This window comes from Martes martes (assembly GCF_963455335.1).
Source record: "Martes martes genome assembly, chromosome: 4".
In the NCBI taxonomy this organism is placed as follows: Eukaryota; Metazoa; Chordata; class Mammalia; order Carnivora; family Mustelidae; genus Martes; species Martes martes.
The window spans coordinates 122,391,351-122,406,800 of record NC_137891.1 but is presented as its reverse complement, the minus strand read 5'-3'; the positions used below and the strand labels follow the sequence as shown (position 1 = coordinate 122,406,800).

The window sequence follows — 15,450 nt, the reverse complement described above, 5'->3', positions numbered from 1 at the left end:
GTGTCAGGATCCCAGCATCCTGGGATCGAGCCCCACGTGGGCTCCCTGCTCAGCGGGAAGTCTGCCTCTCCCTCTCCCACTCCCCCTGCTTGTGTTCCCTCTCTGGCTGTGTATCTCTCTGTTAAATAAATAAATAAATAAAATCTTTAAAACAAACAAACAAGCAAAATGTTGAATTCATAGAAACAGAGAATACCATGGTGGTTGCCACGGGCTAGGGGGAAGGACAAATGAGGAGCTGTAAGTCAAAGCGTACTAATTTTCGGTTATAAGAATAAATTCTGAAGACCTAATGTCCAGCATGATGAGTAGCATGATACTATAGACTTGAAAAGTGGCTGAGAATAGATCTTAAGCACTGTTGCCACACAAAAAAGAGAGAGAGAGAACTATGTGAGGAGGTGGCTATGCTGATTAGCTTGATCTTGGTAATCATTCCACATGCATATGTATATCAAGTCATCACATTGTACGCATAAAATATATACAACTGTATTTGTCAATTATTTCTCAACAAAGTTTAAAAAAAGGAAAGGATGGAATAAATCCATGAACTCCAGACCCCAACTCATGTATTAGTGTTTCACAAGAGCCTTAGTTTATATGTTAAATAGTGGTGTTTTAGGTCAAGGTGATATCTTCAAAAGTTTTATAAATATTACTAGATTCATCTAGCTATATAATTTAATAGCTGTTATCATTTTAGCACCTTTCTCATACAATTAACCTTTTTTTCTTTCAAACCGTCAACATTTTCTAATACCACAGTGATTGCTGATCTGTTTAATAACTATTCTCAATTTATTTGGAATAAATATGTTAATCTTTAAAACAGATGCATTGTGTTTCTTACCTTTCAGTAATTAAAAAAATCACCTAATAGCTGTATGTGTATATATATACATATGTATATATATATACACACACACACATATACATATGTTTAATTTGGAAACGTATTGCTAAGGGAAAAAATGTTCTTGTTTCAACCTTTTTATCAAGACGTTGCCTTTGAGAGAGAATTATGGGAAAGAGGGTAGTAGGGGTTTTGAAGATTGCTTAATGCAGCAGTTCCTAGAATGTGATACTCAGATAATAAGCACCAAAGGAGAGTATCAGGGGAGAGTTGGGGTGAAACACAATTTGTGGTCAACATAAGTTTGGAAAACTCTTTGTTAAATTATGTTAAAGAGAGTTCTTTACTGCAGGACTTCTCAGAGACTTCAAACAGGGTTTGTTTTCATGGCAAATACTTTAGGAAAAAATTGCTTTACACACACTGATCAAAAGACCAAAAGAGACGAATGTCAGAACATGGCAGAGATCAATATGGTTGTGACAAGGAGTGCCATGGTTAGGGACTGACTGCATTACTCAAGTCAGGAAAAATGAAAAGCAGGAACAGAATGAAAACCCTTGCTCAGGTATACATCTGGAAAGAAAGAAAAAGGGAGGTGAAGGTAAATTTTTCTGCATCACAAATAGGGCCTACCTCTGACTGACTGGAAATTTGCTACTTGCTTTGCCAAAATTTCCCTTGGAGTCTGCTTCCTTCTCAAAGTAGAAGGACATGGTATCTTGTTGGCCACTGTATCTCTAACTTGTAGAACAGTGCCTATCACGGAAAAAGTGCTCAAAAATCATTTATTGACTAGAGCAAATAGTAAATTAGTAATGGTAGAACCATAAGAATAGTGAAAATTCCATTATACGGAAACTTTCCAATGGTTGACCCATATGCAGAAACCAAGAGTTCCAGGTGTTTCCTAATCCTGTCTCTATTCTGAGAGATTACGCTTAAGGGGTTCCCCACAGGAAAAGTTTGCAAAACCTTGGCCACTTGCCACAGCACATGAAGGCACAATCCAGGGTGGCTATTAATAGGAAAACAATACGATTTGAAGGGAGGCTGACTGTCCTTTGTGCAGTTTCTAATGTTTATTATAAACCTAACCTTAAAACTTGGATTTTTTTACATAAACAACACCTCACATTTGTAAAATAGTTTACAAGTCTCTTCAAAATTGACTCTTTTAATCCTGAAAAAAAAAAAAAGTGACAAGTAACCCATCGTAGGAAGAGAGAAATTAAAGTGGATCAGGTGAATGATTTGCCCAAGGTCACAACATTATTTTAGGGAAGATGTAAGATTAGAACCTAACTTTTCCATCTTTTATTCCTTACAACACACAGAAGAGTAAACGCGCATTCCTTCTGGTTTAAGAAATCCCCTGACTTGTAATGGAATGGAAACTTCCTTTCAAAAATAACCTCTATAAAAAAATTTAAAAAAGGAGTCTACATGACTAATTCTCCTAAAATAATAAAACAATCATAAGACCACATAAAAGTCATCTAAAAAGCTGGGTGAAGAGAAGATCAAAGATGCTTGTGTAAGGACAAGATAGAAGCCAAGCTTCAAAATTCAAAGCTTTTGTGAGCTCTAATCATTTCGCTTGCATTCATAAAATCTTAAACATTTTCTCTCTACTTTTTGATGTATAATATTCAATCGATTGTAATGGAATATAAGTGGATAGTACTTGTAATGGTCCCTGAGCATGAAAGTGAAAACCATGGCATGCGCACAGCACTGCCACCTGGAGGAAAGTGGACCCTTTCCTGCCAGTCCAGATGCTTTCAGAGAAAAGAGAACCGGCCTGGGGTTGGTGCCATTGTTATTCCTCTCCTTCTAAGTTATTTAAAATAGAAAAATTTTGGATTTTCCTCTTCTCCATTCTAAAATCAAAGGCAATGACTAGATCTACTGCTAGGAAATCTGTGTATGTTTTCTTTTCAATGGATTTATAAATTCCATTATGTTAATATCAAAAATATATAACAGATTTAGAAGGGATGAAGTATCCTGCTGGGACTTCCTAGGGAGGGACATTTTTCCAGTTTATTGAGACTTTGAATTATCGGTGGGGCTAAAGCTTCATGACTGACCCTCTTCTTATGCTATTACCAGTGCAGAGAGTTGGCATTAAAACTCCATGTGATTAAAAAATTCATAAGTCCTTTAAAACTATACATATTGACAGATAAAAAGAATATAGAAATATTCACAAACTAGTTAGCTAGTGAATTGTGAGCCTTTAACAGGAAAAGAAAATGAAAGGCAGCATCTTTTCAAAGGATTGGTTGTATCTAACCACTTTCTCTCAATTTTTCTGGTGCATATTTATGAGATTAAATGTATTGAAGAGCAGTGAGGTGTGGTGGTCTTCAAACAGTTAAACAGCATGCTCCTGTTGAGAAAACACTTTGTTGTAGCAAAATAGCTTTTAATCCTAAATTTTATAAATGTGTGGGGGGTGAGCTTTGATGGCAAAAATGGGAAAAGACAGAAGAAAGAAATTTTAAGTAATAGCAGAGGGGTACAAAGTAGCACTCAGACTAGAAGATGTTCATTTTCTACTCTTAAATGCAAGGAAAACCATAAAAGTTTCTGCCATTGAAGCCCAGAAATTTTTCACAAAGAATATTGGGTTTTTACAGAGAACAAAGGTAGTCACGTCTCCTAAATTTCCCTCTGTGAAACGTTTATTTAGCAGCAATTAGGAATAGACATCAAAATAGTTTCTAAGTTGTGAATAGTTTAGGCAGAACCCATCTGCATTTATGTGACTGAACAGCAAACCATTGCTAAGAACATTCTGTAGAGATTGTATCTCCTTTGTCACAAAGAAATGATTGGTCCATCATGTCCCACCATGGGATCAAGAACTAGAATATTTAAACAAGAGAACGTACAGAGAAAGACAGTGGATGAAAAAGACAAGAAGAGAAATATGATCCAGTCAGTCACCAGAGTAATGAAGGATGGTAATCAACATTAAATCAACATTAAAATCAACATTAAAAGTAATAGTAGTTGTTGGACATATTATTTATAATTTCATATATATGTGTGGTATTCCATAGTGGATTTTCAGCTCACCTTGAGTAATCCCTTGGTGTGTCTTTTAAAAGCTCCTATTTGATGAAAGTTCTACCAAAGTTTATTAAAGAAAAGGTGCTGTTTACTAAAGAAAGGGTAAATCTAGCCAACATGTGTATTTTTATCCTGGCACCTAGTGTGAAAAATCACATAAGCAGATCACTTCAAGAATGATGTCTAGGGGCACCTGGGTGGCTCAGTGGGTTAAGGCCTCTGCCTTCGGCTCAGGTCATGATCCCAGGGTCCTGGGATCGAGCCCCGCATCGGGCTCCCTGCTCAGCACGGAGCCTGCTTCCCTTCCTCTCTCTCTCTGCCTGCCTCTCTGCCTACTTGTGATCTCTGTCTGTCAAATAAGTAAATAAAATCTTTAAAAAAAAAAAAAAGAATGATGTCTAAATAGAGTCTATTATTACTTGAGTGACTTCAGTCCAAAGTGCTTTGGGAACTATAAAATGTCACAGATTCCTTCATCATAAAGGCAGTGTGCTGCAGGGGAAGTAATTCCTAGCTCTACAGGAGAAGTTTTTACTCCCAGTTCTGCCACTCATTGACCAGCTATGTCTCTATGTATGGTAAGGTCATTTGTAATCTGAAACTTTTCTTGGGTATAAGAAGATAATTATTCTGTCTATCTTCTAGGACCACAGAGACTGAAATAATGCATATGACTATTTTTATTTTTCTTACTAACAACCTAAATAATAATAACAATAACTCCTATTTCATAGCACTTGAAAAGCACCTTCAAATACTTGATCCCATTCAGTGCTTACAGCAATCATCTGAAGCAGATTCTCTTGTCTCCATTTTTCAGTTGAGGAAATGAAGTTAAAGAGGTCAGCATGTATGTCATGGGATCAGGAAAATGAAGGGCCAGGATTAAAGTGCTAATTTTCTGATATTTTGCATCATTATCTTCTACACTAAATCATTTCACCATAAATCTTCCCATTTTGTTCTACTTTACAGATTCAACAAGTGATGTTGGCCATTCCACGTGTACTTGTATAACTCTAGCAATGAGGAAATCCTCACCTTCTGAGGAAATCCATTCCATTGTTCAATACTCTCATTTTTAAAAAGGTCTTTGCCTTGATCAAAACCCACCTCTTCATAACTCCCACTTATTATTTCTTTATTTCTACCCTCTAAAAATGTGCAAAATAAGTTAAATTCTTCTTCAGTTGGCTTCTCCACCCCCCCCAATGGGTTTGTTGCCAGAACACAAGTGTCATGAAAACCACAGCTAAACCTGAAACACAATGGGAAAGGAAAAGACTCATATCAGCATTGTCATCATTGGACACCCAAATTTGGACAAGTCTACCACTACTGGTCAACTGATCTACAAATGTGTGGGATCCACAAAAGAACTACTGAAAAATTTGAGAAGGAGTCTGCTGAGATGGGAAAGGGCTCCTTCAGGCTGGGTCTCACATAAACCTGAAAGCTGAACATGAACATGGTATCGCCATTGATATCTTCCCGTGGGAATTTAAAATCAGCAAGTATTATGAGACCATCGTTGAAGCTCCAGGACACAGAGACTTTCAAAAACATGATTACACACACATCTCAGTCTGACTGTGCTGTTCTGATTTTGCTGCTGGTGTTGGTGAATTTGAAGCAGATATCTCCAAGAACGGGCAGACCCGTGAGCAAGCCCTTCTGGCTTACACGGTAGGTGTAAAACAACTCATTGTTGGTGTTAACAAAATGAATTCCACTGAGCCATCCTACAGCCAGAAGAGATACAAGGAAATCATTAAGGAAGTCAGCACCTACATTAAGAAAACTGGCTGCAACCCCAACACAGTAGCATTTGTGCCAGTTTCTGGTTGGAATGGTGACAACATGCTGGAGCCAAGTGCTAACATGCTGTGGTTCAAGGGATGGAAAGTCACCCATAAAGATGGGAATGCCAGTGGAACAACACTGCTTGAAGCTCTGGATTGCATTCTGCCACCAACCTGTCCAACTGGCAAATACTTGCGTCTCCCTCTCTAGGACGTCAGCAAAATTTGTGCTATTGGTACTGTCCCTGTGGGCCGCGTGGAGACTGGTGTTTTTAAACCTGGCATAGTGGTCACCTTTGCTCTAGTCAGTGTTACAACTGAAATACAGTCTTTTGAAATGCACCATGAAGTTTTTTTGTTTTTGTTTTTGTTTTGTTTTGTTTTCGATTTTATTTATTTGACAGAGATCCCAAGTAGGCAGAGAGGCAGGAAGAGAGAGAGGAGGAAGCAGGCTCCCCCTGAGCAGAGAGCCCGATGCGGGGCTCGATCCCAGGACCCTGAGATCATGACCTGAGCCGAAGGCAGAGGCTTTAACTCACTGAGCCACCCAGGCGCCCCCACCATGAAGTTTTGAGTAAGGCTTTTCCTGGGGACAATGTGGGCTTCAATGTCAAGAATGTATCTGTCAAAGATCTTCCTTGTGGCAGTGTGACTGATGATGATAAAAATGACCCACCCATGGAAGCAGCTGGCTTCGTGACTCAGGTGATTATCCTGAAACACCCAGGTCACAGCAGTGCTGGATATGCACCTGTGCTGGATGGTCACATACCTCACATTGCTTGCAAGTTTGCTGAGCTGAAGGAGTAGATTGTGTTCTGGAAAGAAGCTGGAAGATGGTCCCAAGTTCTTGAAATCTGGTGATGCTGCCATCTTTGCTATGGTTCCTGGCAAGCCTACGTGTGTTGAGAGCTCTCTGACTGTCCTCCTCTGGGCTGTTTTGATGTTTGTGACATGAGACAGAATGGCTGCTGTGAGTGTCATCAAAGCAGTGGACAAAAAAGCAGCTGGAGCTTGCAAGGTCACCAAGTCTGCCCAGAAAGCTCAGAAGGCTAAATGAGTATTATCCCCAATACCTGCCACCTCAGTCTTATTCTGTGGTGGAAAAACGGTCTCAGAACTGTTCGTGTCAATTGGGCAAGACTGGTTAATGATTACGATGCATTGTAAAACTTTCAGAAGGAAAGGAGAATGTTCTGTGGACCATTTGTTTTTCTGTGCGTGTGTGTATATGTGTGTGTGGCAGTTTTAGGTTATTAGTTTTTAAGATCAGTACTTTTTAATGGAAACTACTTGACCAAAAATATGTCACATAATTTTGAGGCCCATTAAAACAAATGTTTAATGAGGAAAAAAAAAATCTTCTTCAATTGAATGACTTTCAAGTTACTCTATAGACTTTTCTGTTTTCTAGAAACTAATTCTTTCCAAATAACTCAAGAGTTTTCAGTTTCTAGTCTCCTCATCATTATAATTTTCCTAACTCCATAAATATGCTGTCAAAAACACCTTTTTTCTTGTGTCTAGTTCAGTACTTAAAGTATTGAATTTGACTTTATATTTACTTTTCTATCTGTCCTATTAGGTTATGCACTTCTCTATGTGTGTAGGGAGGAAGAGAAGAATATTTATAATCAATCATTTTTGTTTGTTCCCCTGAGGAAACATACACGGATCTCGATACATAAAAACCCTTAATTTAAATTAGTAAACTGAATATTAATTGAATTCAACAATGTTAAGCAGCATCAAAAATGTTGATATCTAATACTGGAAACTCAGTTTCTGGAATAAAAGAGGCTACAGTTCAACTTGATTGACCATTTATTCTGCTAAATGCCATGGTACAACAAAGGACTCTTGCTATGCAGAGTACACAGAGACATTGCCCTCCAAAACTGAGGGTAGAGCCCAAAGGGATTTCACCAGAGAAGGGACAGGTCATTGGTTATTTAACCTGAAATTGGAAGGGCAAGTATGCTTCCATATAAAGCAGAAGTAGAAAGAAATTAATCCTACGAAATGCATTGGGACCATACTATAAATGTCTCATGGAGGGGAAACAATTTAATGACAATAAAAATGAAGTATGACCAGTTATAAACAGAGCCAGCTTCATAGGCTCACAGCGGGAACAGTCACCCTGGGCCATATGCTCAGAAGGGCTACCCTCTTGAAGTTTAAACTCTGAAGTGGCTGTCTTGAAATGTTTAATACTTTTATTTTTGAATTTGTGTTTTATAAATAAAATTCAGTGGAACAGGAGAGCTGTGTCAGCTCATGAAGCCCGGCCTCTCGCTGCTCACTCCCTTCATCAGGAGGGTTCTTGGCTCCCAGCTTTCTTCCCTTTGGCACCCCAACCACTGCTGATCACCACCAGGGGAACAGGTCTCAGTGGCTAATGAAAGCATGTGTTCTGCCATTATAACCAGGGGTTGCCCATGTGTGAACACAAAGAAAGTCAGAGACAGAGGTACACCTTCAAGGCATCTTTGGGGAGGGGAAGGTGTATGTGTAAGGGTAAGCAGCATTCATCCCTGCCCTGGTTGGCAGAGCCATAGCAAGTTTAGCTGGTGATTTGTTGAATTCTTCACATCCATCCTCCATCAAGCATATCCCAGGGTGGAGACTGCATTGTCTGGGAGGTACTTGTCAGGCATGTGTTGAGAGAGATGACAGCCCACGAGAAGGGGAGATTGAGTCCGCCTGCTGCCAGTAGGATCCTCCATTTTCATTTTGCCATGGGACCTGTCGATGATGTAGCAGGTCCTGGTTATAAAGTAGCTAAAGTTGAGGATACTCTGTAAGCCCCTAACCCAGCGTGGGTGTGGAAACCTAGTAGTTATCTCAGTCATTTAATTTGAGTCTTTGATGATAAATAACAGATATCCATGCAAAAAAAGGGAATGAAGAAGGCTTCAGGGGGAGGAAATAACATGTGAGGGCCCAAGTCACATCATAGAGTAAAAATACTCCAAGAACCAAGAGAAGTTGAGTAGGATGGAAGGGGACTGTGAACACAAATTGGAGGACAGAAAGGCCAGTCACAGACATGGAGGGGGTCAGCAACTCTGCTAATCAATGGAAAGGCTTGAGAGGTAGCTAAAGTAGTGCAAAATAAAAAGTGTTTTGCTTTGTTTTCGTTTGTTTTTTTCCCAGAGGTTGCTACTACTAAGACACATCTTTACTACCCTGTTCCAGTAGAGTCCATTTTTGACCTTTAATTAAATGATGTTCCAGTATTCTCTGTAAAATGTCCTTTTGTTGGAATTAGCACATCATTGTCCCTTTGCCAAACTTAGATCCTAGTTTCTCATCCCCTGTGAGTGTGATGAGCAGGAGCTCTTCTTCCTCACAGTTGTGCAAGCTTGATACATAAAAACCCTTAGTCTATAGCATGTTAAACTAGTAAACTGAATATTAATTGCATTTAACAATGTTAAGCAACATCAAAAAAGTTGATATCTAAAACTGGAAACTCAGTTTCTGGAATAAAAGAGGCCACAGTCTAACTTGATTAACGATTCATCCAGTTAAATGCCATGGTACACTGGAGGTCACTGGAGGAAAAGGACTCATCAAGATATGACATGAACACAAATATTTCTTGCACTTCATTGCTACTGTCTACTAAAAGAACTTGTGTGGCTACTTTGCCCAAATTCTACCTGGAAGCTTATGCTGAACAAAAAGTAAATGAATGGACCTCAGTAGGATACCAAAAAGAACCTCTCAGAGCTGCAGCAGAGCACATTTTTTTCAGAATTGGAATGAAGTAGATATATTTTTTTTTCTTTAGTAAGGATTTTTTTTTTTTTTATCACATTGACATTTAGTTTATTAGAGCTAAGTTTACAAGACCGGTTCCAGAAGAGCTTTAACTTAAATCAGTTGCCATTTTATATAGATAAGATGAGAAAATGCTGAAGAAATGTGGCTTTTCCCTCTCAAAGTTTATTCAAAACAAAATCAAATCAATTCCTTACCACCAGGAAGCGGCATAATTTACCTCAACTTTCAGGGAAACAAGTATACTCAGCAATAGGTTGAATGCAGGCTAAAAGTTGTTTTCGCATTCCAACTGTTAATTTTCTCCTTCCTTGATGTCCTTTTTTTTTTTTTTTTAAATGAGACTGAACATTCTTACACTTATAAATTCTTAAGAATATCAATAAAAGATAATTAGTAAGACTTTTATAAATGGATATGGAAAAGAAAATAGAAGATACATATAAAAACTCTAAGAGGAGTATCCAATAAATGCCACTGGTTTAGGTTCCAGTAAGCTCCGTATAAAAGACGACAAACTTTTCTGGCACTTCTGCCATGCACCAGACAAGTAGGATATGATTATTCCAATTTAATGTTACACCATCCCAATGAAGTAGGTATTTGCACCCAGAAGAAACTGAGCTCCAAGGCGTTCACATAACTTGCCAGTTTCACATGATAGTGACTGATATAGCCCAGCCTTAAACTCAGGTGCGTCTTATTGCGAATGTAGTAATAATTTGCAGGATAGTATTTCACTACCATGTCAATACCTTATGCTGTGGTTAGTTCATCCTAGGCCAGTCAAAGCGCCATATGGTATTACGGTGAAGATCATTTAATAAAGGTAAGAAAAATGATTTTCATTTGTTGAGTGCCAGCCATTATATTAGGCTCAATATTCATGATTATCAATATTGCAAAAAGCAATAGGGCAGGTTGAAAGGAATTCGGTGAAGCTACCTGGGGGGAAAAAGGGAAATGGGTGTAGTTTGGAAAGGGGAAAGAATTAGGAAAGTGAAAATGAAAGGGGTGGCTCAAGGTCAAGCCTGCCTTCCAAGAGATGGATAAAAACAGTATGTTCTGAGCAAGACCAAGTGAAATTTAATATGAAAAAAAAAAAATAACACTGCAATAGCAACAGTATGAAAAGCATAACCTGGAAGTGTGCACACACTTGCTAAATCCTGAATTTGCCTGGTGGAGCACCACACCCAAACTTCCAGTCTCCCAGACAAGCAACCACTATAGGTTGTTTATCTGCTGCAAATGAGAGGTTGGAGGAAAAAGAAGAAAGTAGAAAGGGATGTTTTAACCAAAGTCTGAGGTTCAACATAATGCAAAAAACATGTATGGCTGCTTACTACATGCTGTGTTCTGGCGATAAAGAGAAGCGGTAGGAAGAACATCACAGTAGGGAAAGAGATCTGGGAGTTGAAAGGAAATTTCCTGGGATCAAGCAAAATAGATGTTTTCATGTTATTTGTGTTGCATGCTTCCAGCTTAAGTTATAGATTTCTTGGAACTTTGCATGTAAAGGTACTCTGTAAATATTGTTAACTTAATCAACTCATAGGATGAATGGGGTGGGTGGGTAATGGAATCATTTTAGAACAAGGACCTAAAGGAGAACTTACTTTCACATAGATAAGAACTTGGTTCAGGGCTCTTTACACTGGCCAAAAGGGGAAAAATAATTCATAAAAGGAGAAAGGTTGCCAATCCCACAAATGTAAATGTTCAAAGATGTATGAGATTTGAAGTGGAAGATATATGATCATATGTGTGATTCCCTCAGTGAGAGGAAATATCAGATTTACGAATATACTATGTTCCATCCTCATCCATAAGAGAAATTTGAAAAGGAAATATTATTCTGGGTCATGACTTATCTCCTGCGTATAGTAGGAATGGTTGGAAGTAGACTTAAACTGAATAACCTAAAAAAGGTAGAAGGAAATTTGATTGGGGAAAAGAAAAAGTACTATATGGACATATTTAATTGCAAACAAATCCAAGGATATAGGCATAAAGATTGGCTATTAATTCCTGGCTATGTAACGTGAGTGGCCTAAGGTACTTTTTCTAGGTCGTAGAATACTCATCTACAAAATGAGCAAACTAAGTAGATAATCACTAAGATCATTTTCAATTCGAAAGAAACAAATTTATTTAGGTAAACAGAGTAGCAGTCTGAAATGTACTTAAAAGAAAAGAAATGGACCAGTCAGTTTGAAAAGATCTATGTAAAAGAATTACTGTTGTACTATATAAAGTAACATACTCTGTCTTTTTAAATAAGGCTAGAGTAATGACAGAAATTAATTTCTATAAAGGTTGGAAATGTGGCATATGTATGTGAAGGACGAGTAAATTGCCGTTATAATAGGGATGACTTAAATTATGATATGAGGATGATAAAGAAGAGAAAATATTTTCTGTCCTTTCAAGATGTCAAAGCTTAACTGAACATGTGTTTAACAAATTAAAAGTCTCAAAGCAGAGTCTCTGGTAGAGACGATTAATTGCAGAATCCTGATACCTATAATTCTCTTCTTCCTTAATAACCAAATCTCATTTATATTCAGTTAACAAATAAATTACTACATTTCCCACCATCCCTTATAGCAAGATGAAATTATATGTCTAAGTCGTAGACAATGAGATGTAAGCTTATGATTTTGCAGCGGCCTTCTGGGAACACTGCCTAAAGAAAGAGAGCCCACTGATTCAAGAGCGAGGGATACTCTTTTATCCTTCCCACCTCTTCTGCTGTCACAGAAGTGATGAATGGATGTAGAGCAGCCATTTTATACTATAAGGTGACCTCAGAGAAAGAAGCCTTCTGTTCAAAGTGGAGAAGTAGAAAGAAGATAGACTGGTTTCTGATAATATCCTGATGCCAGTAAGGCGGTCTTGGATGATTTATCTTCAAAAGTCTCTTTTACATGAGAGAGAAATAAACTTCTATTTCAATTAAACCACTATCATTTCCAACAATGTTTCTTTTCTTGGTTATGTGGATTTACCACTTAGTCCAACTGATTGATATAGTACACAAAAATGAGGTGCTTCAAATAACAGAAGCTAAGATGTGGTACTAGATGAAGGCAGAACTAGGTAGGTGCAAATTAGTTACACAGATAATGAAAACTGAAAATCTCAAGACTATTATTATATACTAGTGAAGTATTTAGTTAAATCATCACCTGCCACATACTGGAAAGCCAACCATATGCTCGTAAAGGCTCTAATACGGTATTAGGAGAAATGGCAAAATATGTGTAAAATGTTGGCATGGGTTGTCAGCAAAATCCTAAAAGAATGATGAATTTAAGGTGAAACCAGCTGGCCAGTCTGAGAGTTGTAAGAGAAAGTACTTGCCTCTTCTCTAAAATTAAAGGAACTCTGCCTATAACCTGCATCCTCAGCCGACTGAAAGACTGATGATTTGAAAACTTTCAGGGTAGGAAAGGCCAACTGTTTATATCCTAAATTGAAGCAGTTAAAAGAAGTATCTGAAAATTCTAATCTTAGCAATAAATATGACTAGTGTCCCACCATTCAAAAGTGGTTAGTCTGCTGGCAAAGATAGTACATTATTTCAGATGTCGTCATTGCAGCAGACAACAAGCTGAGAATTATTTAGATGGGCAGAGCACAAAGGTCTATAAATAAAAAGACTGTGTCCTTGAGCTTAAAAATTCCATTTATCCAAGAACTTTGTGTTCACTCACACTTGGAAATCACCAAAAAGCCAGTTTTCACTGCAAGACCACCACATTTTTGAGGGTAACTTATTGTCCAAAAAGAATCCACTGGATTCTGAAACCACACTAACAGGAACTGGTTTGCTCTATATTTGTGATCCTTAGGAAAGATGTGCTCCTGAATGTCCACCTCAGATGTGGCCGCAAGATAATGGAGAAGGAAAACTCTTTCAGAAGGCAAAGCCAAAGACCACCAAGGGAAATGGGCAAAGGATTCTTACTGAAGAGCAAACCTGGGGCTGCCAGATGGACAAACTGAAGAGCTCACTCCACAGCCAGAGCAGGGAGCCTACGACATTTTTGTTCAGCAAAATTTTTGATGATTATTATGCCCCACAGAAGCTTTTCCTATCTTTACATTAACAAAAATATCTAGTTAATGGAGCCATGAGACACCAAATCAAAGTCTGATAGAAGAGCCCTCTACACCATCCAGAGAGATTGAACTCTTGAATAGGATGCAGGGACTGCAGGGGAGACATCAAGGTTTTTCTGCTTCAAGAGGAAGAAGGGGGTGCATAGCCATAGGGTATCCAAAGGAGCAGACTATAAACAGCTGTGGCAAACTGCAGGCTTGTTCTCAGTTCCTCACTCCCTCCTGTACAGTGTAGCAGAGGAAACAGAGTCTACCCCTGCTTGCTTTGGCTAATGCGAAGTGAGAGGGAGGGGACAGGAGCAGAGATTTTAAAGACTTGCATGGGCCTTTGGTGCCTCACCATGAGAAGAACATGACCAGGAACTGTCGGTTCAAGAACAATGAGAAGATGTGGAGCAGACTCAGAGCCAATTCCAAAGGCTGGGCCCAAGGTCAGCCAACACTCAGCATAAGCAGAAATTTCCCCACTGACCTATAAGCACATGGCTGAGAAAAATAAACGCTTGTTTTAGTAAACTATTGCATGTCAAGGTGTTTTGTTATGCAGCATCATGGCCAATAAAGCAACCAGAGCTATCTTAACAGCTATAGCTAAAAATAGAACTTTTGGAGATCCCATCAACAGACATGATTGCTAAAGAAATAGAAACCAAACTGAGAAAACTCTAAACAAACTCTAAAATTCTAAACAAACAAACTCTAAACTCAAACAAACTCTTGAACACCCCAAGCACAAATGAGAGAAGAAAGACTGAGAACTTTCTAGAAACTTCCTAAAGTGGTCAGGAAGACTGGATTAACACCGATCCTAAAAGATAAAAATGGACAATCAGATCAAGATTATGTGTAAAAAGAAAGAGCATGTGATCAAAGAGCTTTTGGGTTTTGTGTGTGTGTGTGTTTAATGGAACGATTTAAAGTTGGAAATTAAACAACTAAAAGTACAAAGTTGTTAATGCACCATAAACAACTGATCAAAATCAGGAGGAAAAAAATCTGGAAATGGACACAACATGCTTATATTTTTGAGGAGTGGAGTACCTGGTTTTTAAAGATTTTAGGAGAAAAGTGAAAGGCCCAGAATGTGCAAACAGAAGTGTAAATAGAACTATTAAATGGGGCTAAACAGAAAAGGCTAACTTTCCAACAGAACAGATTAAATGAAACAGAAAGAGGAATACAGGATGAGGTCCTTAAAAAAGAAGTCAGGAAAGTATTACATAGAATAATTGCAAAGGCCTTTTCTTCTTATAACACAGAAATTGATGGATTTGAGAGTAAGGATATTAAAAAAAGATCTTTAAGGGGCTGCAGGAAATAGAAGAGCTAGGACAAAGCATGGATGTCATGTAGAATATTTTATGACAAACTGCTGGCCTGAGCCAATAATTCTTGGGCTGGAGGAGGAATTGTCGCTCTATAGGAAGCTGGTGGATGTGGGGTAAAGAAGAGAAACTGCATCATAGTTTTTAGATAGGTTTCAAAGGAATTCCTGAAGGACACAGAGAGAACTAGCCACAGTATCTTTAAAAAAAAAAAAAAAAAAGAAAAGAAAAGAAAAACAACTTGTTTTATAAACAAAAAGAAAGCAGAAAGAAAAAGAATAATGTATCTTAAATGTGGTAATACAGAAGATGGTAGGCCATTTGCACATAAGAGTAAAGAGAAGAGAGGTGCCTGGGTGGCTTAGTCCCTTAAGCGTCTGCCTTGGCTCAGGTCATGATCCCTGGGTCCTGGGATTGAGCCCCGTGTCAGGTTCCCTGCTCAGGAGGAAGTCTGCTTCTCCCTTTCCCT

The 15,450-nt window shown here is 38.3% G+C and overlaps 1 pseudogene across 1 annotated transcript; it reads left to right on the top strand.

Annotated features, from left to right (window-relative positions):
• The first annotated feature begins 5,205 nt into the window (after nt 1-5,205).
• LOC308340695 (elongation factor 1-alpha 1-like) lies at nt 5,206-6,799 on the top strand (annotated as a pseudogene). The gene is made up of 2 exons: nt 5,206-6,096; nt 6,315-6,799. The product of its transcript is annotated as an elongation factor 1-alpha 1-like (transcript).
• The last annotated feature ends 8,651 nt before the right edge of the window (nt 6,800-15,450 follow it).